Raw genomic sequence first — 27,990 nt, 5'->3', positions numbered from 1 at the left:
TTGTTGGATTTTCTTATAATATGTAGACATTTCTAGACCGACTTTTGACAAAGTAAATTCTAGAAAAATATGTGGCCTAAAAATTAAGTGGAGTTAAACCAAAGTAACAAAATACCGAAATAAAATCGATCTACGAGCTTTTCATGTCTAAATTTTAGAATTTTTCTTAAATTCTTTAAGTATTTTAGTGTTTTTATGATTTTAATAAAAATGCAGCGATCACGATCCATTCATCCATCTTTGGTTATTTTTCTTACAGCGGATTTACCGATTTTCAAAGGAGAAATTTTTAATGTGCGGGTTTTGAAGTGGACAAATTTAAAAACCTGTTCTGGAAATATGTCAACCAATAATGTTAAACTATCAACAAAAGCCACAGTAAGCTAGAATCAAACACCTGCCCATCTATACCGAAAATGACAAGATTAATTTTATTATTTTGTTTTCCACAATTTGTTGATCATTTGACAATTGAGACACTTTCTGTTTTACGTAGAGATGTAGGAACTTAAAAAATATATCATTGTGTAAATCGTACTGTTGCATTGTAAATTTGGCCCTGACAAAAAAAAACAGCTGCAGGAAAAATGAACCAAAGTTGCCAGCCAACTAGATAAAATAATCGATTGATCAATCTATTTTCTATAGTTATTTTTTTAGTTTTAAGAGATCCAAGAGATTACATATTTGTAACAAAAATTATTTTATTATTTTAACAAAAAGACCTCTGTCAAATTCGTGAATTTTTTAGGAGATCAAAAAACTTCCTTCCACTGTATTTTCTTCCCTTCATAACTCGTGCCAGGGGTTGTTTTTGCTTGCTCTGTGTGGTGGGGCTGGTTTAGAGTCACTTGAAATCGCAATAATCGTAGAATCGTAAAATTGAAAAATATTATAAGGGTGGAGTTGAGCCTCTTCTTTTATTCGGCTCATTCATTAATTTTTTCGACCATTATGATGTTTTAATCATTTTAATCATATAAAATATCGTGCGATAAAAAAAGTTGGCTTTTAATTGAAGTAACAGTCCTTTTGTTCTGTCAAGTAATTTGACGTTGTTAAACTGAGAATTTTCTGAAAGTCTTCAGAAGCTCGATGTGTTTGAATCGCATTGCGAAAAGTTCATTTATGAAAAAATTAATAACAGTTCAATTTTTTGAATTTTCCGACAGTTCCTATTTAATAAGTTCAACATTGGCAGCTGTCAAAGCGTCAAAGTGAAATTCCACAGGCAACTAAGGATCAGTTTTTATTTGATCGCTCCCAACCAAACCAAAAATGCCACTTCATTCAAAGAAAATTTTGCAGAATTTGAAGCTTTCAGACTGTCCAAAGTGAAATTATTTATTAAAAATACGTGGGCCATAACAAAATCTTGAAAGGCTCAAAATACAAATCTGTTTTGCCTCGTATTCCCCTTCCATGGGTTCATAAAAAACTGTTGACAATTTTTTATTAACCATGACACCTGCACAAAATTTCATCTACACTGATCGGAACAATAAAACTTTAACAAGTTTTTGATTTATGTATTGATTGATGTGTTGACAATTTCCTCATCAAACCAAGTATCAACATTTGAAGGTAATTAAAAATTTAAGCGTTAAACTAGTGTATTGTATGTTTCTACCCTTTATTGAATAGCAGAGTTTTCTAAATAAAATGTTATCTCCAATGACCAGGTTGCATCACCGAAAGATCTAACAGTATTTTTCCCTTACATAATTCGTGTTGACTATTTAATTACCACACTGCACCGTGTTTGCACTTCCACTTCGCACTCATTTGACGGAAGTCCAGACCTTTTTGGTCGTTCACACGACTAATTACTTTTAACTGGTACCAATTAAAGAACCATACAAGGCGTGCCTCGTCCTCAAAGTGTTAATATTTCCGAAGTCGCTCCTCGAAAATCTACGTTGTAAAGTTTGAGTTTATTACCGAACGTATAAATTCCCCAAAGTCTTGCCGTATAAAATCTCCAAATACCGATCGTCGAGGAGTCCAAATAGACATGAAGTTAGTATGAATGGGTGTTTGCAGGATGAATGGGGTACATAGAGTACAACCATGTCTCACGCACACGCTCCGGGCTGATATCGACCCGGAGCACGCGGTCCACGCTGAAAAACCTCGGCAGACGTATTGTATCAAAACAACTGCTGGAATTGTTGGAGAACTCAATTATCTCCCTCCTTTCTCTCCCGAACGCACACATACGCTGCAGTGATGTGGAGAATGACAAAGGAGAAATAACATGAATTATAATTATGTAACACCAAACTGTAAAATGATGACTATTCGAAGAAGTGAAAAATTGTGGTGTTGTCTGTCAATAGTCATTATCTGATCAGGACGGGAAAGCGACAGCTGGCGGAGTTTCAATTCTGACTTACTTTCAAAAAGGCGGTTCGTTTATTTTAAAAGATGTCTCCGAAGAAAAATTGATTATTTATGATTCCAAGAGTCACTCTGTTGTGCTTAGCTTCTCAGAAGAGACACGGGAGTCTTCTTTGACTCGAAAGCCGAAGGTTCCTAAATTAATCTATTTCTCCAATTTTAGGAAATTTTCTACCGTGATTTATTAATTCTGGGCGATATTGTTTTCAAACAGAACTGAAAAGGTACCGTTGCTGGAATCTACAAAATTGTGTTGTTTTTATTTAATTTTAATTAATTAGAATAGTTTTAATACCATCTCGGCGGAATCTTATAATTTATAACATCTATTAAATCACATTATTGTGGAATATTAAATTGGGAGGAGAGACGCTATACGGGAGTTTCCACACATTTCAAATTCCAAAACTTGCTTATTTCCCAAAAGTTCATTTGCATTTCATTTTTCTTTGAATTTCCTTCATTGCTTTCAAGTTCTTTTTATTAGAATTTGTATTTTTTTAACAATTTTTTAGATTGTTTGAATTTTTGTTCCATTAGAATTTTTTGACCATCTTGTAGCTTCAAATAAGAATATCATTTATAGAAATGCCAAGATTAATTAAGTTTTTGACGGTTAAACATAACAGAATGCGAATACAGCGACCAGTGGCGTGCGGTTGAAGAAACGTACTTTAAATACCTCAAAATAGTGGAGAACCTTTTTTAGAATCCACTCCAAACGAAACGGGTCTTATTGCAAGTTGCATGACAAGAATTGGTTTGCGGATTTTTATTGTTGTCACTTGTCTATTTTGCACTTACTTTACCTGATATCTAATAACCCACTGGTGCCATACAACTGTTTATCCAATATTTCATCAACGGTGATTACAAATTCGAAAAGAAATATGGTTGTTCACTTTGCGTTATAACCAACGTTATCAAAAGCAACGAAAGTCACAGGCCACTTTTCTCGTTTCAAACTGTCGAGTAAAACGTCATATTATTGCGACATATCAGATAAAAATTAAAACGCTGTTACCTGAAATTTTAAGTCCACCCAATTTTAGTAAAACCCTTTTGGAGACTCATAATTTTTTGCTTCGGTTTCGATTCTTTCAATTCATCAAATTTTTTTGAAATCTTTGGATTTTGTCTAGTAGCTCTAGTATTTTCTTCCTGTGGTTGTTTTACAGATTTTTATTGATTCAAAATACATATTTTTGTTTGTTCTTTATCTACATGGTTTGGCCTGTAAATTCTTAAAATATTTTATAAATGCAATTCTATACAGGTGTTTTTGAAATGCATGTACACAACAGTTCTGCGCTATTCCAGAAAGAGTTGAAAGTCTGAAAAAACAATTTTTAAATCAAAAACTGACAAAGTAAAATCAAACCCAATCCACGTAGTTTCTACACCACTGGCAATAAAACACTTGGACTGACTTGTTTCCTAAGCAACCAGCAACTCGATTTTTGTTCACTTTTAAATCAGTGGCACACAAGCAAATTTATTAAAGTTTTATACCGAAATCAAAAAGACTTTTCTCTTAATCGGCTCAATTTATGATAAGGAATTATCACATTTTTTATGTACATGCATTTAAAAACACCCTGTATAAACGATTGCATTTTTTGGATTATATTGGTTGCCCAAATTTGTATTTTTTGAATTTTTTAAATATTTAGTTTTACAATTCCTTGCAAGAGATTATAGTTATTTTTGTAGCAAATTTTGAAAATTCAGTTACTTTCAAATAAATTAAGTAGGAAAATAAGTCCTTAAAGCATGTTAATTCCGAATGATTGATTTATTTTACATAATTTTAAGCAAAATTAGAAATGGTTTGTGTTCTTAAAGATTAATTTTCAAAGTTTGCCATAACGTTAAAAAACTGTAGATCTATGTTTAGTGTAAATTTGTTTGGGCAAAGATAAAATCTCGCGTCGTATTAATATGATTATAACAGTTGGCAAAGAACGTTGGATTTTAATTATGAATTTCTCATTTGGTGTGTGTTTTGAATATTGGACGCGTAGCTTCCGTCGCTAACCACTCCACAATCAATCATCTGTCATTTTTTTCACTCTCGATTGTTTCGTATTGAATACACCTTGCTGCGCCCTCTTTCGTCCTTGTCTACACTGCATAAAGACCAACATGTATGATGGAGCTAATTTATCAGGTGTCAGCATGACAATGGTCATCAGTCGTAGTCGCGTGACATTTTATATCAACCACTATCAAAATAAACACAAGCAAATCCAAATCGAAATTTTTCCCTACATGTGCCTGCCGCTCCCGACCTGTTTCGTTCGCCGGGTCGCGGCGTCCGCCGTCCCCGACGTCGCCCCGTAAGTATCCCACTTCTGAGCTGTCCGTCTCCCGTCAGCGTCAGTGCCTCCGATCGATCAGTCTGTGGCTCAAAGCAATGCACGCTCAGGTCAAAAGACGTCTGCCCGGGCAGCGACAACACCCTGCTTGCCACGCCGTCCCCCACACCGCCCCCATTCCCTCACGGTTCTGGACTTGACGGACGGACAGCACGTCACACGACATTTCAATCTACGACGTCCGTTGCTGCCGCCTCCGGCGAGATTGGACATCTTTGATGTTTTAATTAGTTTTCGTCTTTTGGCGAGGGGCGGATGCCTGATTGACGGGACGGTGGCGGCTGATTTGTTGTATACTAATTGGATGTTGGCATTGAATATCTATTAGTTGCTGACTGATGCTGCAGCCAAGGAACGAACTTGTGGCGGCGGGAATTATTCATGCCAAACCGGGGACGGCGGGGGGGAAATGTGTCACTGGGGCTTCACCCCAAATTCCTCTGAATACAAGCAACACTTTTTCCTCTGTAACCAAATCTGTTGCTTTTTGCTATAGATTTTCTCGTCTTGGCGCCAAATTTGAATTCCTCCACCCGAACTTTCCCCAATTCGCTCCGATTTTTTTCGTTGCAGTTTTGAAGTGGGGCAAAATCCGCGTGCACTTTTATCGATTTCAAGCTTTTACTTTCGCCTTTATCCCCGTCCTTCTTTAAGTGTCCGCGCCGTCATAAAACGATTTTATTACTCAATAATAGCACATCGTCCGTACTGATCATCTCTTAAATGACAGGGTAGCCCACATCGTCTGATGTAGTCTTGAATTTTTTAATTCCGTCGAAACATGTGATTTGGTAAATTGGTCCGATAGCCCGATATAAAACCGTAATTTCGCAGGGTTACACATATACAGGGTGTCTGATTAGTCTGGCTTTTATGGGCCACCTTGATTGGGTCTAATGACGCGTTGCGAAAATTCGCGGGGGCGCCGCCTAATTAGACTAGAATCTAGATCTATCACTGTTGCTTTTGGAGGCTCTTAATTGGCAGTTAGGTGAGTGAAAGATGTACGAAGAGATGGTAAGAGGTTGTCCTCTTCCATCACGTTCTCTTTGGAACCTGTTCCGGTGCAAAAATGCACCGCCATTGCAGTTCCCAAGACGATGGGACGGTAGGAAAACACTACCATGATGGATGGATCGTAATTATCGCACATTGACATATTTTCGAGGTATATTGGGCGGATTTCATAACAAAAGACGTGAAATATAATACACGAATTTCCCAACACTTTGAGAGGACAGTAGCATTAATCTTGTGCTTTAATCTTTATTATTTATTCGAGGTGTCGTCGGACGAAACCTTTGCCAACGACACAGACAAAGTTTATTTTTTAGCAATTTTCGGGTTTTAGAACTAACGGCTTCGGTAGCTTCTGGCATTAGTCAAATGAGGACTTCTATTGCTACTGCTTGGTAAACAAGTTTTTTCTTGATGTGCTTAATTAAGCATATCCTACGCCATTTAGCTACCTGACGATGTTAAAAGTTAACTCGTACATGCACATGGTTAACAGATTAAGACGGATTTGGATCGATGCAGCGAAATATTTTTCGGAGTTTAATTACGAAGTTGTGTAAATTTGAGCGTCGAGTTAAATGAAGCGTCTTCCGTTTTTTCGTCGTTTCGTAACGTTTCTCGTTGATCTAGTCTTGGTGAACCGGGAGCTCGTGCTGTACCCATTCAGGCGCATTATGAGGCCATAAGACGCATCTCCATATCAATAGGGTCGCCGCACACACACCGCAGAAGGCCTTCTAAGCCGTTGTACTAGGTTTTTATAGCCTCCATAAGGAAGCCTACAAGTGCTTGACAAATTATCGGGAAATCGTGGGTTTTTCTCGTTGCGATTTTTCACAATCTCCGTCGACAATTAATCTCGACACGCATCTGGAACGTCGCTGTTGAGTGTGTTTGTTATTGGATGATTTCAATTACGTATTCTTGTTGTTTAGACGAGTGATTAATTATTCCCGTGGAAAAATATTTACTTGTGGTGAGTCGAAACAGAATTGGTGGGCAGTTGGATGAGTGACCAACAGCGATACTTCATAATTCAGTAGATGGCACAGGAAGATAGGGACGGAAAGGGAATGGACAGGACATGCGAACGTCACACCATCACTCACTTGCTTTGACAGACAGACCAGTTTGCTCGTAAATCAGACGCACCTGAGACATACTACAAGGTCCAACTGTCTCGATAATAGAGACATATGCCGCATAATTGCGGGCTAATCACCATGCGAGCAAACGGGGAATTGTGCAGATTCGAAAACTTGATTAAGGGCTCGAGGGAGGACTTTTCGTTTCCATGCCAAAAAATTATAAAACACGTAAGCTTCGGAAAAACACTCGAGAGGCGTCATTATGCTAAAAAGTCAATTTCTGCTTTCCTTCGAGGAGTCATTTTTGCTCAAGAACAGATTTGGATAAGATCTCTGAAATCAGCATTCATCACCTGCAAGTCACCGTTTTCCTCCACCCATTAAACCGTTTATCCCATCGCAAACCGGTCAGGTTCAGATTACGTGTAAATAAGAATAAAACCCGCAAGATCTTGTGATCAACTCATTATGTCAGGTTTTCGTAGCAAAGGCAAGCGAAAGCAGCTCGAGGCAATCCTCGTATGTTATGACAATAGCATTTACTCGCCTATATAACGACTGTATTTACTTAAACGGTCAGCTCATTTAGTCCAGCGATGCCGACAACCAAACCGAGTGGTACCGGTTTTTGAGGAACGCCAACGAGAATTTATTTAAATAATTAGGTAAACGATGAGCGATACCCATTCAGAAGGAATTCGTCGACAACCTGATGGCTCGTTTAGAGAGGACCACGCTTTTTTCGTCTGGTGTGGTTTATATAATTTTCTCGACCACCAAAAAAAAATTTGATTGAATACTTGACGACATTCTAGAGCCATAAAGAGGAGAATTTGACCCTCGTTAACTTAGGTGTGAACAAGAATTTAATTGGCAGATGGTCTTTCGGTGTTACATTGTAAGAAATGCGTACTTTCTGTTTTGAAGGGATGTTGGCGGCGCTGTCAAATCGCTATCTCAACGCAGTAATCCCTGATGTTTACGAGACCTTCAAGTTCTTGACCGCGTAGGAAGTTTATAAATTTCGGATGAAGAAGTCGCGACTGGTTTACAACTTGACTCCATTCATCATTACGACAACTTGACCGTTTTCCTTCGATAAATGTTAATACTTCAATATGCCAAGTTCCTGAAGGAATTTTTCCGATAGGATGACCCGGACGGATATGACTCCATGTGTAATTAAAAGTCGGGAATACGTCAAAGACTGACAGCTCATTTAAAATACAACGGAAGTTGACGATAATTAGTTGGATTTTAATAATCCATGTCAGATTACATTAATTACGAGAAGGCTGGCTGATGGGAGACGATGAAAGGATGAGGATGGAGATGAGAGTGCAGAAACGTCGCCGGATATATTTGCACTTTGCGCAAGTGAGCTATAGACTTGTGGCTTGAAAAAAAACACACACCTAATCCCAGTTCCAGGCGGCACGCTCGCCGCCGCCACCGCCTCCCAATAGATATTTTACTGCCGTTTTCCGTATCTTATGTGGTGTTAGAGTTGAGTAATACCAAATCGTAACTCGAAGTTACGACCTGGTAACGGCCGAGTTATAGCCTCCCAAAGTCCCGTCTTATTGCTCCTGACCTGCAAGGATTAATAAGAAATGAAGGCAGGAAAAAAGACGCGGCGTAATCCTGCTGTGAATTATTGAAATTCACCAACTGATGGATTTTTCTATGGATGCTTATCGCGTCATTTTACAGTATGACTTGTGTTTGTTATATGCAGGTCTTGTGAAAAGCAACCGTATTATCTGTAAATGTGTCAAAAGTATTATTTTCCACGGCCAGAATAAAATGTAACGACGGGGACCATTATCAGTCGACAATAAAGTGGATGACGAGTTGTATGCCTGTCGATAGTTGGACATCTATCGAACGCTTTGTTGCGATATTTTTAGAAAATCTACTTCATTTTTCTATTAACTTTGCATCGCGGTTACCCGGCGTCGCGACGCCCAAACTGCGAAATATTTGTCACGGACGATATACAGTAGATCGCTAAACTTTGAAACTCACTCAGATATCTCTAATTTTGAACGCATTTGTAATTCGGTTTTAGATCGGCCGAAAAGCTTTTTACAAATATCGTTTTGTAATTTCACGTCTCTCCAGCAAATGCCGCAGAGCACGCTTTGGAAAGTGCTGATTGGCTTGGACTTATGACGTCATAGTGATTTTGTCGGAATGTTTTTAATTATTATTTGCAAATACAGTCGAACTTCCATTTCTCGAAACCTGAAGGGAAACTACGAGTTAAAGAAATTTCGAGTTTATTTTTTTATACAAGTACATATTCCGTTATTAAATTTTAGCGCAAATGTTTGTTCTCACAATTTTTTTCATCAAATTGCTTCTTAAAGAATTATAAAAATCAGAATAGCATAGTCATAGTAAAAAAAAGAGTTTCAATATATTAAACGCATTTTTCACTTGTAAATGTAAATCTTCAAAATCTACATCGTTTCGAGTTGCAATTTTTATAATTTTCTAAAATTTTTGTTAAAGATTTTTTAGGATATTCTTCTTCTTGCGCTTTGTTTTCTGGCTCAATTCTTCTGGTGGGATATCGTTGTAGAATCACTTACCAAAACCAGATTTTCGAAATAAAATTCTGAATAGTTTTTTCGGTTACATCGGAGCTCCATATGGCGGATAAGATTTTTACACAACCCAGAAGATCAATTTTGAGCATCTTGTTGCAAGTGTCATAACTATCTAGTACTTTTGATAAAATTCTAGTTTTATGGTGGCATTTAAAGCTATTAATGTACTTCAGAAGTTTTAAGAAAGTACCACAATATCATCTTTTACAAACTAATTCTGAGAAATTTTTCGAGTTATGGAAGTTTACAGATCGTATGTTGGCAAAATTTAATTCGATTTATAGAAAGTTTCGAGTTATAGAGATGAAATCACATGTAAAATTTAAGGAAAACGCAAGGGAATAAAATAAATTTCGAGTTGTAGAAAAATTCGAGTAATTGAAGTTCGACTGTAATAGCAAAACGATTTTTTGTTCGTGTGATGGCGGATGGATGTATAGATTTGATGAAATGAACTTGTCCATGTTTTGAATAATTTATATTTATAGCGTATGTAATAAAAATGTTTTTTATGGTCGCGTTGTAAAATATGCAACAACTTACGATCGATGGTGGGCCTTTAGTTATTTTAAATAAATTTGCAACGGAACGCGATATTAATATAGGCAAAAATGGATTACATATATATTTTTTATAGCGGCCATTCCATCACGGTTCGGAATAAATTCGGCGCAATGATAACAACAAATCCATTTTTCCCCCACAATCGTAAAATTTTATCGTAGTAATAGTCTGATTATATATTGTAATAGCATGTAATGTGTTATTATTTATTATTTCGGTTGAAATACAATTGGATTATAATTCGTCCAGTTCTTTCGGTCTCGTGCGCGTAATATCGTCGGTAATGTGGAATCGATATCTGCCTGTTCATTTTCAATAGACTATGGACGGGGATTAGCTCCACTGAATTGATCCGACAATGATACACGATTAATTTGAGTGATGTCCCATCGACGTGACACAGCATCTCGCCAAAAAAGAATCACTTCGGACCGTAAATTATATTCATCCGAGTCCATTGTGCGAATCGCGCTAAATTCACTGAATCCTTTGCATTTTTACGGACGTACTCGGCGTCAGGATGTCCTGGAAAGGCGAATTTATCGTCGGGCTCTTACATATAGCGCTACAAGATAGACTCGATGGCGTGTTTCCGACATGGCGGACGGAAAAGAAACGCTTTATTGAGGGAAAAACCGAAACACTGACGCTAACCACAATCGCGATTTTTTAATTCACCTTGGAAACTCCGTCCATTTGTTTATTTATCACTAAAATCAATATTGACGCATCAACATAAATTGCACCTTAAAACGTCACCCATAAATCCTTCCATGCAAATTCACCGTCGTCTTTTTCGTCGTCCTTTGTAAACAAAATTAAGCAAGTCGTAAACGCCACCGGACACACTTTTCAACAACTTGAGACAGCGCATCGAAGACTCTTCCACGAAATCACCGAATTGTTTTGATTTGCAGAATCCAAACTGTCTTAATTGATTTTCGTCTCCGACAAACCAGTTGGATTTTTTTCGTTATGACTACTTACAATGTTTGCAACGTTCATTTTCAACCATAAATTAATTAAATCGATATCAAAGGTAATTCTGCATTTCCTCTACTGTCGTTTTATGAACGATTTTATATTATAATTAGTGGAATAGTTTATCTCTCTCGCGTAAGAGCTGGGAAAGCGCGCCCACGTTGGAACTTCCTTTGCGGATTATCAACAAGTTTCCTGACTTTGGTTTTTATTGCGTGCGGGCTCGCAGACATTGATAATGCCCAAACTGGGCTCGAAACGTCATTTGTATGTATAACGAGTTCGACTAATTGAGAGACTTCATTACTTTGTTTATTTTATCGAAGCTGACTGAAGAGCACACACAATATGTTTCGGTTTAGAAAGTGAATAAATAATAATAAATCAGAAATTCTAATTAGGCATCACGTTCTGAATTTTCTTGGCGAAAAAGGTCGTCCATCTCCGTTCTTTATTTCGGTGATTCCAGCCCCCATGTCTCGCACCCCTGCAAGGGTGAAAGCGTGCTACACCAACCGCTTCCCGAATTACCTCTCTTTACAATTCGATCCAGGTAAACTCGAAGCAACAAGGGCAACACAAAAGGCGAATTAAAACGATTATAAATCTTCAATTTGTGGCTATTTTTCGAATGCTAATCCCTCATGTTTTGCGGTAGAAATGTGGAGTGCTTTCGTGTTACGTGGATCCAAGATGTCTCCGACGTAAATCACTCAAGTCGCTGACTTGGGAAGATTTGCGTCCGAACAAATGTCGCAGGAAAAAACACGAGTCAGAGGCGGCGCAGAATGAAGCCGAAATGCGAGTAAAACCGGTAACAAATATTTTATTGTTTATGGATCGATTTATGTAGGAAAAATATATAACATGAAGTGAAAGTGCAATAAAAACAAAAGTAAATAAAATTGAATATGTCATAAAAGATTTTATGGTCGTGCTTGAATTGACGGTGGCACTGTTGCCAGTTCGCTTGTTTAATTCGCTCATAAAAAGTATTTTTAGTTGCGAGGTGCGGAAAAAACGGCGCTGCCCCCTTTACTGTACTCGTGCCTACGCCTCTGCAATTAAAATGTCACATGGAGAGTTTCTCGACGTTTAATTTATGGTTTTATTTAAAATATTTAATGGCATCAATGCTTTGTAGGACATCTGTGTCATAATTCCGAATTTAGACGTGACTTATAGTTTTTAATCGGGAAAGCTAATTATAATATTCATTAAAATGGGTGTCGCGTTTGATGGATTTTTCCAGAAGTGTCAATCCATTACGTGACCTCCGATCTTTGGCCCCAAGATCCTCATTACTGAATTTTAGGTTTGGGAAGAAATAACAATAAATTCGTCATTCAGGACGTTAAACAACGCTCCGACATGTGATGTTTGACATTTGAATTAACAGAGAGGCAGAGGCGTCGCCGCTTTTTAGAACGCGGCCGAAAAATCACCTAATCCATTCCTGATTTATGCAAGTTTTATTCGAGAGACATCATTAAATTTTAATGATACCACAAAGCTTGAACTTTCTCCCAACATGGTCATAAAACACGACAAATGCTTACATTAAACAATGAATTCTAATTGATTAACATTTAAATTCGAAGACGGGAAGAAAAGTTCAGTTTGACCAGGTGTGTCACAACGGACAGAGGTCATTTCAATTGTAGATGCGTCGATGTGAAACTGACCGCAAAACGTTCCGGGAAAAGAGACGGCTTACACAACGCACGAGTTTCCCAAGAGATGGACGGAAAATATACCGAGCGTTTTGTAATTATTTGTATCACACGCGGTGTAATTGAATTTTTCGCCTTTAGATCGACGCCTGAAAGTTTTCCTTTGTTGCAGGTAAGCTGGCTCTTTTTCCATCGACCCTCCACGCAAGTTTAGCTCTGTGCCCAGCTCGCTTCACGCCAAATCACAATGACTGACAGGAATCGAGATTTATTGCTCGTTTACTTTACTAATAATTCATTTTTCTTTTGACACAAATAGAACAAAGGCTCACGTTCGGGGCTGTTTTGCACAAATTCAGCAACGGTTTCAGCTTTCTAATGGCTCCAACATAAATCGTTCGTTTTGTCGGCAAACTGCAACTGGCATCTTTCTAATATTGCCCCGATATTATCTCGTATAATGCAGGTCCGTAATTAATAAATGGCTAATGAAACGAACGGTGTGTAATATGTTTTTTGATGTTTATTTGTGTGTTTTCAACGCTGCGATAATTATTCCGTGGCCAACAATAACGAATTACATAATTAATTATTTAATAATATTTCGGGCGCCGCTATTTGTTCTGTAATTAACCATTAGTTTCCGAGTTTGATCGGCGACGCATAAAATTGCATTGTTTAAATCGGTGAAATGACATGCAACCACCATATTTGCACTATGCTGTTTCGTACAGGTGATGTTTTGCTTGGTGAAGCGGTAAATTCGGTCAAAGAATCCGATTCAATTATTGTTGTGGTGAAAATCCGCTTGGACTTTTCCGAAGATTTTTTTTTAAATAACTGCGACTTCGTCAAAAACAGTCGCGGGTCGAAAACCGGAGGTTCCTTTTGTTCTCGAATAAAATTAATTTAAGAAATTTCCTATTTGGAATTAATAATTTCGTAATCTACGAAGACATAAAAGGCGAACTTCTGTTTTAGCCGTTGGCGTTTCATTTCAAAGAAACTGAAACATTTGATATTCAAAGAAAATAATTGAATGCGAAATGTATTTCTTAAACTTCATCAACATTTTGTGTGTTTATTTCAGCCGACATCTCAATAACCCAAATGTACAAAACATTTTTCTATTGTTGCTTTGATGTCGCTTAATTATAATTTCCTTCTTTCGCGTTTGCCGAAAAAGTAAACAAAATACAATAAACTAGACACCGGAATTTATGAGAGCAAAGCTAAAGATCCGCAAGATAGACTAATTATATACTAAAATAATGATAAAACAAATTGACTTTGGAGTTAATTGCCTGTCTATAACATTATAAAATTTGTAATAAATTTTACAACCGTTAAATATTTATTACGAGTTTGAGATGTTTGCTCTGATAGCCGACTCGGAACAAAATTTGCACATTCAAGCGCAATTTTCGAATCGAATTCCTCATTTTCGGACGTGGATTAAAAGCATTCTTGCGAGTGTAAACAGTGTAAAAATTTTAGCAATTTGAGGCCAAGATAGAGCGGGTATTGACTTGTTCCCGCATTTTTTGTAATTGTACCCATTATTGCGGTCAAAAGTTTTTTGTCGTTGGAAAATGTTGACTTTTTGGTTGCCTTTCAAAAAAATTATAAAATTGTTTCTTCTTCTTCTAAACACACTCAACACACTTAATAAACGTTTTTAGGGTAATGAGCTCACCAAATTTCACAGCTTTAAAATTAAAAATGTCGAATTTGCAGAATTTACAAAAAAAATCTGAAACTAAAAAATATATAAAATTCTTTCTTCTAGAATATTCAAATTTAACACACTTAATAAACGTTTTTGAAGGAAGAAGACCTTTAAATTTTACAGCTTGGGCAATTAAACTATTGAATTTCTAGAATTTACTAAGAAAATTGAATTTTTAGTTTGTTCTAGTTCTAAAAAAAATTACAAAATTTTTCCTTTTTGTTCTAAAATTGTGTAATTTAGTACGCTCAATAAAAATAAAAGTAACAAGTCTACCAATTTTCATTAATATGACGTTTAAACTTTCAGATCAAGAAAACTTATTGCTTTTCTAAAAAAAAAATCTAAAATTCTAAATTTTTTTTCTCGTCAAAAAATCGATTTTTCTTTTGTCAAAAGTGTAGATTGGTATTGTTTCTACAGTGCAACTCCGCTATAACGAGCTCGGATGTAGCAAGAGACCAGATATTGCGCGATAACTAATTATTCTTCTATTAGCTAGTTGGAATTTTGAATTAATTAGATCAAAGAAGGCATTGAGATTTTGGACGTTTGTCTGCTAGAGTTCGGACTTTTATTAGCTGAAGTGATCAAAGACACGACGAATCTGATACTGTCCAAGTCACAGCCACCCCTTATTACTGAAATCTCAAAGATTTTTGCATCGTAGTTGGCGTTAAAAACAAGTGAAGTTATGCGGCCTTTTGATGAACTCTACTAATGTAAGAAACGTCAACTGTCAAAATTTGATATTATTGACATTTGTTTATGCATATTTTTACTATAACTAGATCGAACCCTATTTCCGGTTCCGCCAATTTTACCTCGGAAATTGATTCTTCTGACTTTAAATTCGTGCGTAATTTAAAAATTAAACATTGTAAAATTGTTCAGTATTTGGGGTAAGTGGCAAATTGTCGCTACGGTGTTTTCAATTTTTAACATTTCCGAAAGAGATTGAGGGCCAAAGAGGGTAATAATAGTAGAAGTTGTCGATTTGAAAGTTTCTGTACCTTAGCTCGCTGCCCCCACCGGTGAAATTTAAATTTAAAGCGCGCAATGTGAGTTATTCTTCAGTCGTTGTGCTTTCCAATTACGTTGAGTGTTGTTGTATTTCTTGCTTAGGGGGGCGAAACGAGGTCCGTCGAGATGCCGGTCTCCATGCATCACTCAGTTGACACCCGGTGCCCCATATATCACAGGGCCGGCTGCGCCTCCCCGTCTCGTCCGGCCATTTGCATACGGTCGTGTTTTTCTTTTGCCTTCGCCAGATTTATAGCGTCTCCTTCAAATTTCGAAAATTTTGATCCGAGAGGAAACATAAATCGCGACCGCCATCAATTCCCATCAAGAACCAGTCGGGCGATTATTAGCGAGTTCGTGTGAATTCCTCCACGGTCATTACGACAAAATGAAATGATGTCGAAAAAATCCAGTGGTAATTATTGTCTTTGGCCAAGTTTCAGCGGATTTTTCGCTGTAATACGGTTAATCGGCTTTTGAAATACATGACTAATGGAGTGTCGTAATGAGTGTACAGCATTTTTCAATCAATGTCGTAAATAAAATATATCGCTATCAGAAACGATGCCCACGTCAACATATTTATCACGACCAATAATCTGCATGAATCATGATTGACGGTCAATCATTATTTCAATATCGACGATTCGGCACTACACATACGGGCTACAACGTCACACCGAATTATAGATGGACGTCAAATTCGAGCTAAACGTCGATATTACATCAAAAAACATGTATAGTTTCGGAATTAATGCTTCGACGACAATAAAATCGAATTAGGCGTCGTGCACGTCTTTGACTCACTCAATAGACAGATGGCAGGATCGAGATCTGTTGAAGCGCAAACTACAAAGATGAGAGGCCCAAACAATATTAAATGTAATCTGTTGATCTCGGAAGATACCGGTCTGTGAATGAAGAGTAATAATAGTGGGCATTACACAAGACGAGATCAACGGGCCAGATAATCAGCAGCGTGAAAGTGCGGGAAAATGGTAAAGTTCTTGCGCGACGCCATCCATAAAAAAGCTCGTCTCCGTTGAGCGATGTCCGTCATTTACCCCTTGCGGTAGCCGCTAAGTGGCAAGTGTGAAGCGCACAGGAGCTGCGAGTGATCGTTCACCTCTGGCCTAACGGTGACTCATGTATGATGGTGATTGAATGACTTGATGGATATCTGCCATTAGCAGTGACAGTTTTAAGGCCCACGTCCCCGCGGCCCCACCCTGCCTCACGGGCGCCCACACACTCGCACATCTGCCTGAACCGTCAACCAACTGCCAGGAACAACGTGATACACTACTTAAAACACAAAGTCGCTGCCGCAATTTGACAAAGAACTTCACGCCCGGAGTGCCGCCGACACTGAGACGTGCGTCGGGGATTGACTCACAACCGATTCCAAAGTTCATACAATTTCAATTGGTGAATCCACGTGACGGGTGCCTCCAGCTAGGATTGGTGGGCCAGGTTCCGTGGGTTCCCGCGTTGTTCGGAAAAATTTATGGGACATTGTCTGTATAATATTTAAAGTTCTAATTATGAAAGTGGGCAATAAATTTCGAAACAATACAGCACTGTCTGAAAATAATGAGACCATCTGTCTGTAATTGATGGAATTAGTCGTCCGTGACGCGTCCCGTCACCCAGGCCCGTACTGAAAAATTTCTCTCGTCTTCGTTAATTGAACGTTCTCTTTGTGGCGCTCCCAATTACGCGTTCTCTTTTTGACGTGAGTGTTGTCTAAGCCAGAATATGGAATATCAGCGCATAAAACGCGAACTGAAAGGGAATTGTACGAATCCATCTGGAGCAGATAGTCACCCCGAGGCCGTGCGCATCACGGCGCGTCTCTTGTAAATGTTAATCCACCCCAATTTATTAATGACAGGTCAAAAATAACTGAACTGGCCCGAGGCGGAGTCTTTGTGCAGAGCTGACGGCTTCATCATCGATATTCATGCCCGGTCTTTGAACATTTTAATAACACGCCACATCTCTCGACTGTATCTTTGAAATTCAATGTGTCAAAAACAATGGCTGCCCCGGTGCACGACCAATCACATCAAACGATGGTAATTTTTGCAAGAGTGAGAGATGGACCTTTTTGCCTACGCAAATGGAAAGATATTTCTTGCATTTCCTCGCGGAGTCTTAATGCTCTCATCAATCCATCACTCGGACATCGGACACTCACTGTCGTTTGCCAACACCCAAAGAAAAAGAGAAACGCTATTATTCATAACTCTTCGATGCTTTTAAGGATATTGCCGTGGGAACCTTCATGGGGCTCATCGGGAGTCGCCCGATTCCGGGGGCTAAGATTTAAGGAGTCGTAAAGTTCACGACGGGCAGGTGCGTTGCCTCATTAACAACGGACACAATCAGCAATCACGAATACTCATATCTAATGACGGTTTTACGAGCTTCCAACAAGGTGAACCACTTTTTTGGTCGTCATTATAATAATATACAGGGGCTCCGCTTCATTTTTTCTGCATTGTTCACGTTGCAGCCACTGAATTTCAAATCGACTAAACCTCCAAAATATTTCCGCTCTGCAACTGTCGTTGCACATTTTGGAGGGTGCCTCGTCCGAATGCGTCGAAATTGTCGCCCAGGATTAATCCTGACTCTTTGATTTATGTGTCGACATTGTTGTCCGTCTTTTGGCAGCAAAGGGCTACAATGGCGCGACATTCATCATACACACTACTTTATAATATCACTCGCAGTTGTCGGATCATAAATATGTCCCGCGATTGCGAAAAATCGACTACACGCTAAAAACGTCAATGTTAATTTGTTCATGCGAAACGAACCAGATGCCTTGCTTTATTAAATTTCTAACGTGTAATTTATAGGCGTTGAATGATCGCACGGAATGCATTCGCACATTCAAAACTCGTCGTTTGTTTCCAACTCTAATTATCGAATGCACTGCGAAAAAAAAACAACAAAGTTGAGCCGGTCCTGTCATTTTGCTTGTCGGAAGACGATTGCGATTGCAACTGGACTAAAACAAAACTTTTCTCTATTATGGAACCGACCCGAATGACAAGTGTCAACGAACATTATTACAGAGCGACGGCGAAAAAGCGACGTGCGATAAAGACGAGGAAATAAGTTGGCAGGACGACAGGAGATGAAATTTAGAACAGACGGGACGTGGACGAGAAAGAGTCGAATGTGGGGACTATACAAGGATCACTTACATAATCACGTGGGATTTAATGAAATTTGATCATATCCATGTTCGTGGTGCGGTGATTTATATGAAAACAAATTGATTTCATCTAAGAAGGGCGCTCGGAAAATTGCGAAATGGGACTGAAGTGTGGGAGCAGGAATTTCTTTGTAGCTGGCAGGAATTTTTGCAGAAATAATTGAGTTTTGTTATATGCTATAGTTCACGTGTGTTGTACAATTTTTTATCCACGGCGAAGAAAACGCAAAATATTTTCAAAAATTCACACGTTTCAAAGGTACAAACTAGAAAAACTAGCATAAAAGATCGTTTCATGAAACTTAAAAGCACTTTTTGGCCTCATGAATTGTAAACGTCAAATTAACATTTAATTGACATCTTCGGAAACACTAGATTTACAAGCGCCCTGGACGTTTACACACGCCGCGCGGTAAAAATTGCCCAAATCGTCTGCTCTTCAGATGCGTTTATAAATTAAAATCACTTTGCCATAATGAAGATTGATCACCCAAGTGGAATCTACCTAAATTCTTATCTCAATTAAGACAATATTTCTATTTTTCAAGTAATATTAAAACGTTTTTTATACAGCGCCATCTTGTGTACTTTTTGTGCACCAACTACAAAATTGACAGAATTGACAGATGATGAAATTTACAAATGTCAGATGTGACAGTTCTCATGAATTTTGAAAAACCCAATTATTTAAATTAAAATTTTTCGGCCAAAAAGTTTAATACAACTCTTGTGCGTTAACCATTTTACAGCGCTCAATCCGCCGTCGTGCTTCAAACTGATTTCGCGCTGTAAAATGTAAGTTACCACACGCGACTATAAATAACTATTTCATTTCCATCACTCGTGTTTTTATACGCGTTTTATAAAACTCGTTGTTCAATATACAATTTACGCACTTATATGTCACTTTTCGCACTTATGTCGAAAACGTGTAATTTCGAAATTACAAAGACAATCAGAATGTAGTGATCAATTTTTTATTATGTAGCCAAGTTTTGTAATCCGAACATTTTGGAAATTGAGAAACTAATGTGAGAATAAAAAAAATGGGCTTTAATTTCTTGGACCTCTTAAACGAAAAGAGAGAAGAAAATCGCGAAAACTGGAAATTTCGAAATTCTGAATTTCTAAATATTATTTAGGCAAAATAACGTTTTGGATTTCATAAAAACTTATGTAAATCAGTTTTTAATTGGAGTAAAGCCTTGAACTTTGTGGAACATACTACTCTAAAGTCGATTGTTAGATCTGCCAAAATTCAAAATTATTAAAAAACGAGACAGATTGTTTAATATTCTAAAGCAAAATTTAGAAATTTTAGAGAAATATTTGTTTTTTCAATTATTAATTGAACTAGAGCCTTGAAATTTATGGAGAATACATTTGATTGTTTGATCTGCCGAAATTCAAAATTTTTGAAAAAGTTGGAGAGATTTTAGAAATTTTTATATTAAAGAGCAAACAAAATTTTGAAATTTTTGAAAAACTTGTGGAAATCAGTTACCAGGACTAAAATCTTGAAATTTGTGGAGAATCCTGCTCTGAATTTTATTGTTAGATGTGTCAAAATTCAAAATTATTGAAAAATCGAGAAAGCTTTTAGAAAATTTTATTTTTCAGAGAACACAAAATTCGAAATTGCAGAAAACCTTTTGCAAATAAGTTAATTGCACTAAAGCCTTGAAATGTGTGAACACGGCTCTAAATTTGGTTGATCGATCTTACAAAATTCAAAATTTTTGCAAAAGCGACAGAAATTTTAGGAATTTTTATTATTTAGAGTAAGCAAAATTTTGAAATTTTGAACAAACTTTTGGAAATCAGTTATCAATTGGACTGCATTAATGAAATTTTATTGTTGGATGTGCGAAAATTCAAATTTATTAAAAAAGCTTTGGTGATTCAAGGAAAGCAGAATCCGAAATTGCAGAAAACTTTTTAGAAACCTAAAGTTTATTATTGAATCTGCCAAAATTAAATATTATTGGGAGAGCTAGAGAGGTTTTAGAAATTCCGAATTTGCAAATTTAGAAAATTAAGAAATTCATGGATAAGCCTTGAATATTTAAGAGGGGTAATTCCGCAGTTTGACTTTCCCGAACCGCTGTGGGCAATTAGGGTGTAAGGTGGTCCTCCGAAAGCTCTCGCGTTTCCCATTCTTCGTCCGTCAATTCGCTAAGAAATGCGGAAAGTAGCCACAAGTCTCGGTTATCATTCGCTTTCAAGTCCATTATATGACATCTCCGATCCAACCCTCGGGCCATTATCGAGAGCCAAACGAACTGTCGAGACTATCTCTCAGGCTTCTGAGTATGACTGAATGCATCGGTTCGCGAATTCTTCCAAGACGATGTCACTTGCAGATGACAACACCGCATTGAAGTCATGTCCACTCAAGTCCTTACACTCCAATAATTAGGGCGATTTGAAAGTCGTCGAAAAATCCAGCGACACCTCTTATTATCGTGCATTACAATTCCAACAGGTGTCACTTATCAGCGAAAACGTGCATCTATGTGTGTGGCTGCATGTTGGTAGCCCTGTTGATTTATTTTACGTGCGCCATTGTATTTTGATATACGACTAGACGGACGACGTGCTGATCGTACAAAATATTCGTATTTCCAAGAAAAAAACGATTGTTTCTGAGGTGGTAGCGTCATTATCATTGTTGCGTTTACAAGCGGTAAATTAAAACAAAATCCATCGATCAATAATAAAAGGGATCATAAAGTGATTTTCAATTATTGTATTGAATCGAATTGGATATGGTAAACATAAATCACATTGACTCATATTTCTTAACCGGACAGGTGGCAATGAAAAGAATAATTTAATCGAGTGCGTTACGTCACGCTACCTTACACGCCCATTAACGTATCAGAATGGCCCTCCGTGCTGATAATTTTAATTAAGACGAATCGGGAGTGGGCACGAAGGCAGGACCAAGATAACGAAACCATTTTTGCAACCGCTGGCCAAAAACTTATCATTTCGATATTAATTAACGACACGTGCGTGCGTCTTTGAATAATCGTCCCCGAATGTCGTTCGTGGTGGTTTAATGAGACGACGGAGAAGGGAAAGAAGAATGGCAATCTGCGAGCTTGTCCGTCAGAGTGTATTGATTATGAGAGAAGGAAGGACGAGATGTGTCCTGACGGCTGACGAGACAGCGGACAGTGACTGATATAACTAAGGTAGTGCTTCTGACAAGATGGATCACGTACTTTGGCATCGATCATTCATTCGCCAACTTATATGCATTGTTTAAGATCAACAACGTGTCCCTGCAGGATACAGGACTCGAATCCTTGCACTCCAACTTTCATTTTCTGAAAATTAAGTCATTACTCCGCCAGCGCCAACTGCTGAAATCGGCGCCCACGCCGCGAATCTTGGTTATAAATTGCGGGTCAAATAACGGTTGAAAGTGATAAAAGTAGCGAAAACCCTGAATGAACCAACTACTCTAATAGTGTTGGTTTCAGTGAAAGCAAGCGGCACAGAACCGCTCGCGTGGCGATGATCCAGACTATAATGATAGACAGCTGCGTCTGTTCCGATAACAATTATCGTACAGATGGCGTTCGTGCAAGTCATGAAGAAGTCATGACAGTCACAAATCACCACGTCGATGATGTCATTGGTTTATTAACATCTGAAAGACCGCCACAGGATAGTGAACCTGCTTTCGTATCGAAAACAAGCCGATCACTCAGGATGTCAACCGTGACGAGGACTGGCATTGTCCATAATGACTATTACCGTAAAAGAAACAATTTAAGAATTCCACGACGTACCAGGATGTGTTCTATATCTGGCTTTGATAATAGGTAAGCGGGTAGACGTCAGGCGTCATGACTAGCGACTACTTGATTGATAGATTGTCCATCATAATGGTTGCGCAGAACCATCCATCTAAATGTGACGCGCTGCCCTTGCCTGTCACACCAGGTAAATGGAAACTCGTTCGATATAAACCAAGAAAAAAGAAACAGATGGCTAAAAATACGGCAGACGCGGTCGAGGCGGAATATTTACACGCGACGAAATGAATAAAGGTGAGAGAGTGCCAACGCCGGGGAATTACAGAAATTGGCCAATTGCGACAGGTGGGGATCAAGTGCGTAACGAAAGACAAGCGGGGTAATTATTTTAAGACCACTCGCTCCATATGGGGGTAATATCTATAACGGATCTTAAATGACAAACAAAAATTGTCAGGTGGTCAATCATCTTCGGCGCGCGAAATACTCAAAGTGGTTTGAATGTGAGCAGCGCGTGTCCCGTGAAAATCCGCTTTTGCTGCTTGGTCATAATATAATCAACCGATAACGAAACTGTTTCCATAATCACGCGAAATGCTCCCGATAAACTCGGCTTAACGAGAAATCACCGTTTTGATTTCGCGATCGGAATCTCTTCGCCCGTCGCCCCCCCTTGTTGTAATTACTCTTCTTGAGCAAAGAAAAAGCTGTCCCTCGGCCTCTTCTGTAATAAAGTGGTTCGTAAACATAACAATAGCATCAAGAGTGGTGCCACATCAGCGTAGGTGGCGCTCCCGGCGATAGGGAAAAGGGTCCCGGTCCATTTCCCGGGTAATTGCGTCATTTGGATGCTGATGCCCGCAATACACGTATTGGTGTTCGTCCAAACGGCACACACAATACCAAAGTGCTTCGCTTGGCCTCGTATTTGTTTAGGATTACCGCTTTGTTTATTCTTTCCTTCTTTCCTTGTGCACTTTGCATGTGAGATGGCCACGTCACTTAACCTTTCGACAATATTTGGACCTGGACCGGAAGGGAATTGCCTTTCGGCGCAGGTAACGACATTCGGGAATTTTCAATCTTGTGATTTCGAACATGTGGAGGCTGATTTCCACGCTCGATTGTTTCCAAACGGGATATATTTAAACATCAATCACTGTCCCTGAAGAAACCAGCGTCGTCGGATATGTATTATTAACATTGCGTGCGAATCAATCACGGATAATAATGTTGTAACCAAACGGAAATATTTAGCTTGCGACCATCACGGTCAGTCCAGTTTCAAAAATGAAAAAAAAAAATCTCCATAATTTCTAATATGCGGAAAAGTTGGGTGACAAAATTAGTAAAACAATGACATAAAGTATAAAAAAAAACGTTTTGTTTCTATGTAATACCAAATCTTGTGTATTGTACTAATTTACCGGCCTTTATAAAATGTATTTGCGAAGATCGAAATTTAAATAAACAATTTTTTCATCTTAAACTTGGGATTGATGGAGGAGAAGGATTTTTAATAATATCTATATATCTACAAGTTTAATAAACAAATGGAGTAACTCTGGCGTAAAAAAACATTTTGTCATGTAGCAATATCTAAAAATGTTCACTTCTCTTATTGTTAGGCACAGTTTTTAATAATATGCAGAAAAAAATTCCGAAAGTTTGCGAAAACTGAACATAAATTAGTTCAGTTGTGTTCATTTGTGTTATCTTAAATGTTTGAAGCCAATAAAAATATTGTTTCAGCCTGCTTTGGCAATATTCTTGACTATATGGAAACAAAATTTTGTATTTGTAGAAATGAGTTTTATCATTAACAATTGTTAAAAATGATGGACAATTTTTTTGGCGATTTTAATATTTGTATTAACCGTGCCATTTTCTTGTGGATTTGCAGTGAATTTGTTTGAAATTGAATGAAAATTGCGTGCGTGTGGCCGATGTGCAAATTAGGAGTCATGTTTTGCATTTGCAACACACCAAATACAGAGTATAAAACATCGGCGTCCGGAAATCGAAAGAGGAGTAAATCATAAAATCCAAATTAGCATTGTGCAGAGAGCAGGGAATATAATGATATCGCGACACGACTGTCCATCATGTCGCGTATTTAAATAAACCGTTCGGTCCAGGCATGACAGACTCATGTGTCGTAAACAATTATTTATTGCACACCTTGTATGCCATCCGAATATTTATAGTATTTAATTATTAATTACTATGACAGGCGTACGACCTTAATGGCGCCGATTTTGGACGCTGATGCGGTGGTCTGCTGGGCGTCCAAGTCTCTTGGTTTTTCGCCGTCGAAGCGTGTATAATATTGGCGTATCAAGACGCACGTTATTGGTCACGCCAATATTCACAAGAAATTACGAAACGCCACACCAACCAATCTCACATTACCAATTTGTACCAGCAATTCTATATGTACCATGATGTTGAATCAATTAGTCGCAAAAATGGACTCACTCGAAAATGGAAACGCGACCGTAAATCACGATATTATTAACGAAACAAAGCGAAATCATTCCGGCAAATAGTTACGAATACGCCCATAACTCATCGCGAAGGGAAGGCAAAAACATAAATTCGTTGGGAATCTTCTCACTCGGATGGATGCAGTCGGAAAATAATAAATACGTGCATGAAAGAAAACGCAGATAACTTGCGACTGTTTTTTTCACCCGTACAAAACGTTAGTAGAGTTAGCACTTTGTCTTATTGAAGTCCATCTCGTTTGGTTTTACAGCTAGCACGACCACTTGAAATGCTTGAATGTGCTTTTCTACTCTTCATTATAAAACACTGCATTGTATTTCAGGGAAAATGGGGCTACATAACACTATATAAAGCTCACTTGCTCGTAATAATACTCTCCAAGGAGATTGGACCGAAGTGGACCTGCGGAGTAATCGAGCAGGGACGGACTCGTTGCGATTTTACACTCACGCTCACATTTCTTTCGTGCGAAAGGCACAGGTGTCCGACCCTGGCGGAAAAGCCATCGGGCCTTGTCAAAAACTTGTAAATTATTGGCGTTTCGATTTGAAAGGTCTGACTGTGTGTGAGTGGCCGAAGTTGGTACAATGAAGCTGATGAATCGCCCCGGTTGAGTGATTTATGTCGGTCACACTAAATTGTGTGTGAACTGAATAGCGTGGAGTCGCTCACGTGGCTTCCAGGGCACAAAACCGTCTAAATGCACGTTCGATAAATACGCACAAATACTTACAATACTCTAACATGCAATAATTCACTATTAACTCCGATACAGTCGAATCTTAAACCTAAGGTAAACATCTATTGTCTATTATAAATTTCCGGTCCCTTTGGCACAGTTCCCTCTTCACCTATTTATAATTTTGGAAGTCGCCAGACTACTTACTCACAATTTCGCTGCCCTTTGTTACACTTAACAGTCTCTTTAATTGACAGTGAAATAACTCCTCTCTTTAAATAGTACCTAAGTGTCAAAACAGGGTGTTGGCCGGTCGTCAGACACACGATTACGTTAGATTAATTCCGAGTTATTAACAATCGCGATCCAAAAATGTCTCTCGATCTATTCTGAGTGTCTTCCTGTTACTTCTTTCCACGTGTTGGCTATGAATCAATCAGAGCAAACAACATAACAGGAATCTTGATCAAAGCGCGACGTGATTGACGGCCAACGCATGGAGAAGGATGATTTTGGACGTCATGTGCCAAGGATTTATCGCCGACGAGGAGCGGGTTTAAATTCGTGAATACGCAGCAATTAGACGCTAGGAAGCCACAAAAATTAAGCTTTGCTCTTTTGATTTATAAATAACGACCGATATTTCAAGTTTTAAGAGTGATCACATTCAAACCACCTTTTGGCGCGGCGTTTTTTTGAAAAATTCGAGTTGCCATTGCCAATTTTCTAGACCGGTGATCACATTGAAACCGCTGATTTTCGGAAATTAGCCTGTGACTCATTCAGACGCTTTCGTTTTTATTGCAGTTTGGAAAAACATTTCCAAGTCAGCTGCGGACGACGTCAGGAATCAAAAACAGGAAATCGTGCTATATTTACTTTTAAGTGACCGTGAAGAAAACAATTAGAAGACGTCAAAATTTGCCCATTGTTGTGACTTATGATCGATGGCGGAGGAATTAGATGTGATTAAATTTTTGGAATAAAGGCGAAAATAATAAAAGTGTGGTGTATTGTTCACATTCAAACCACTTTTTACGGAAGATGATGGTCGGATTTTAAAAAATCGAAGTTATTAGAGTGAATTTGATTGGCGCATTGTCATTCCGCCACTCTTCCTTCCATCTTTCTTGTCAATCAATCACCCGTAGAAAATTAATGAAATTTCATCAATAAGTGCAGCTCTATAGAAATATCGACCTAAGAGTGTAGACTAAGCGTCACGTGATATTGACTTAGGGCTTATATTTATGGGCAATTCAGTGTCGTTTCATGGGGTACCAATATTGGTTTGATAACCGCCCGGTCATATATCAAATTAATGTCCCATTATTGCAATGTCGGCGAAAATGGCAGGCAGTCAAGCCCCCATCCACGTTACAAAATATTTTGTTGTAGAGTGCAATCTACTGTTTGCATAATAGGTGTAAAAAACGTGGAAAATCGTCGGACAATTACAGCCACCCCCGATCTGGGCCTCGCCGCCCCCCAAGTCGAGCCAGAGGTCCTGATTTATGCGATTCCGGAATCATGGCTCTCGTCGTGGCGCATACAGCGCGGATATTTATTTTATACATCTGTTCCCCTTGACATAATGTCCCTCTATATATCGCGTGCATGCTTTTAGAGTGAAGGCTGTTAAAGAAAAGGAGGGCTTCGGTCGTCGCGACGCCACAGACGAAGACGACGCGAAGAGCCGATGGATGGATCGTGTCTAGGGTGGTGGGAGTAGCCATTGAGAAAAGATCTACGAGTATGAGTTTGTTGTACTGACTGCACGGGGGCTTTATCGGGGGCGGCGGGTGTCGAGAAAAGAAAATTTGATATGAAACGAAAAGTCGCGTCGATCCGGCTCGATGGACCATCATTTAATTGTGTCGGTTTTAAGTCTTTGGCAATCAATACGTCCATCAGAGTGGCGACCGCAACCGCAACAAAAAAACTTTGCCGTTACAAAACAATTATCAGTGGCAACATACGGCCGCGTTGGCAGCGCCACAGAAATTGGTCCTCTAAACAAAGACGAGTAGCAGAATGAGCGTCTTCCATTAAATGATGAATCGACTATCGAGACTGAATTAAAATTCCACTCTGTTTCGGGACAAAGCTGTCACTCTGCCTGTCACTTAGAACAAAGATGGCAGATGAGATGGTGATGGACGTTGTTCTGCAGACTTTATAAAACCGCTTGTCAACTTATCAACTCACTGTTAAAACCGTCCTCCAGACAAAGACACGCGCTGATGGAACAGTGGGAGCGAAAAGGCTGAGAAGACCAGCGTACGCTGCCACTCTTCTGGTATGCTTTATATGGAAATTATGATTACCGTCATGGG

General features: G+C 38.6%; 1 protein-coding gene across 1 annotated transcript in view; it reads left to right on the top strand.

Annotated features, from left to right (window-relative positions):
* Positions 1-27,990, top strand: part of LOC148169005 (protein tiptop-like) — a 58,927-nt gene that overhangs the window by 4,403 nt on the left and 26,534 nt on the right. The gene's annotated exons all lie outside the window — the stretch shown is intronic.

This window comes from Gnatocerus cornutus, chromosome 9 (assembly GCF_029298725.1).
Source record: "Gnatocerus cornutus isolate USDA-ARS CGAHR chromosome 9, icGnaCorn1.1, whole genome shotgun sequence".
NCBI lineage: Eukaryota > Metazoa > Arthropoda > Insecta > Coleoptera > Tenebrionidae > Gnatocerus > Gnatocerus cornutus.
The sequence above is the reverse complement of the archived record's forward strand: the minus strand, read 5'-3'. Positions and strand labels throughout refer to the sequence as shown.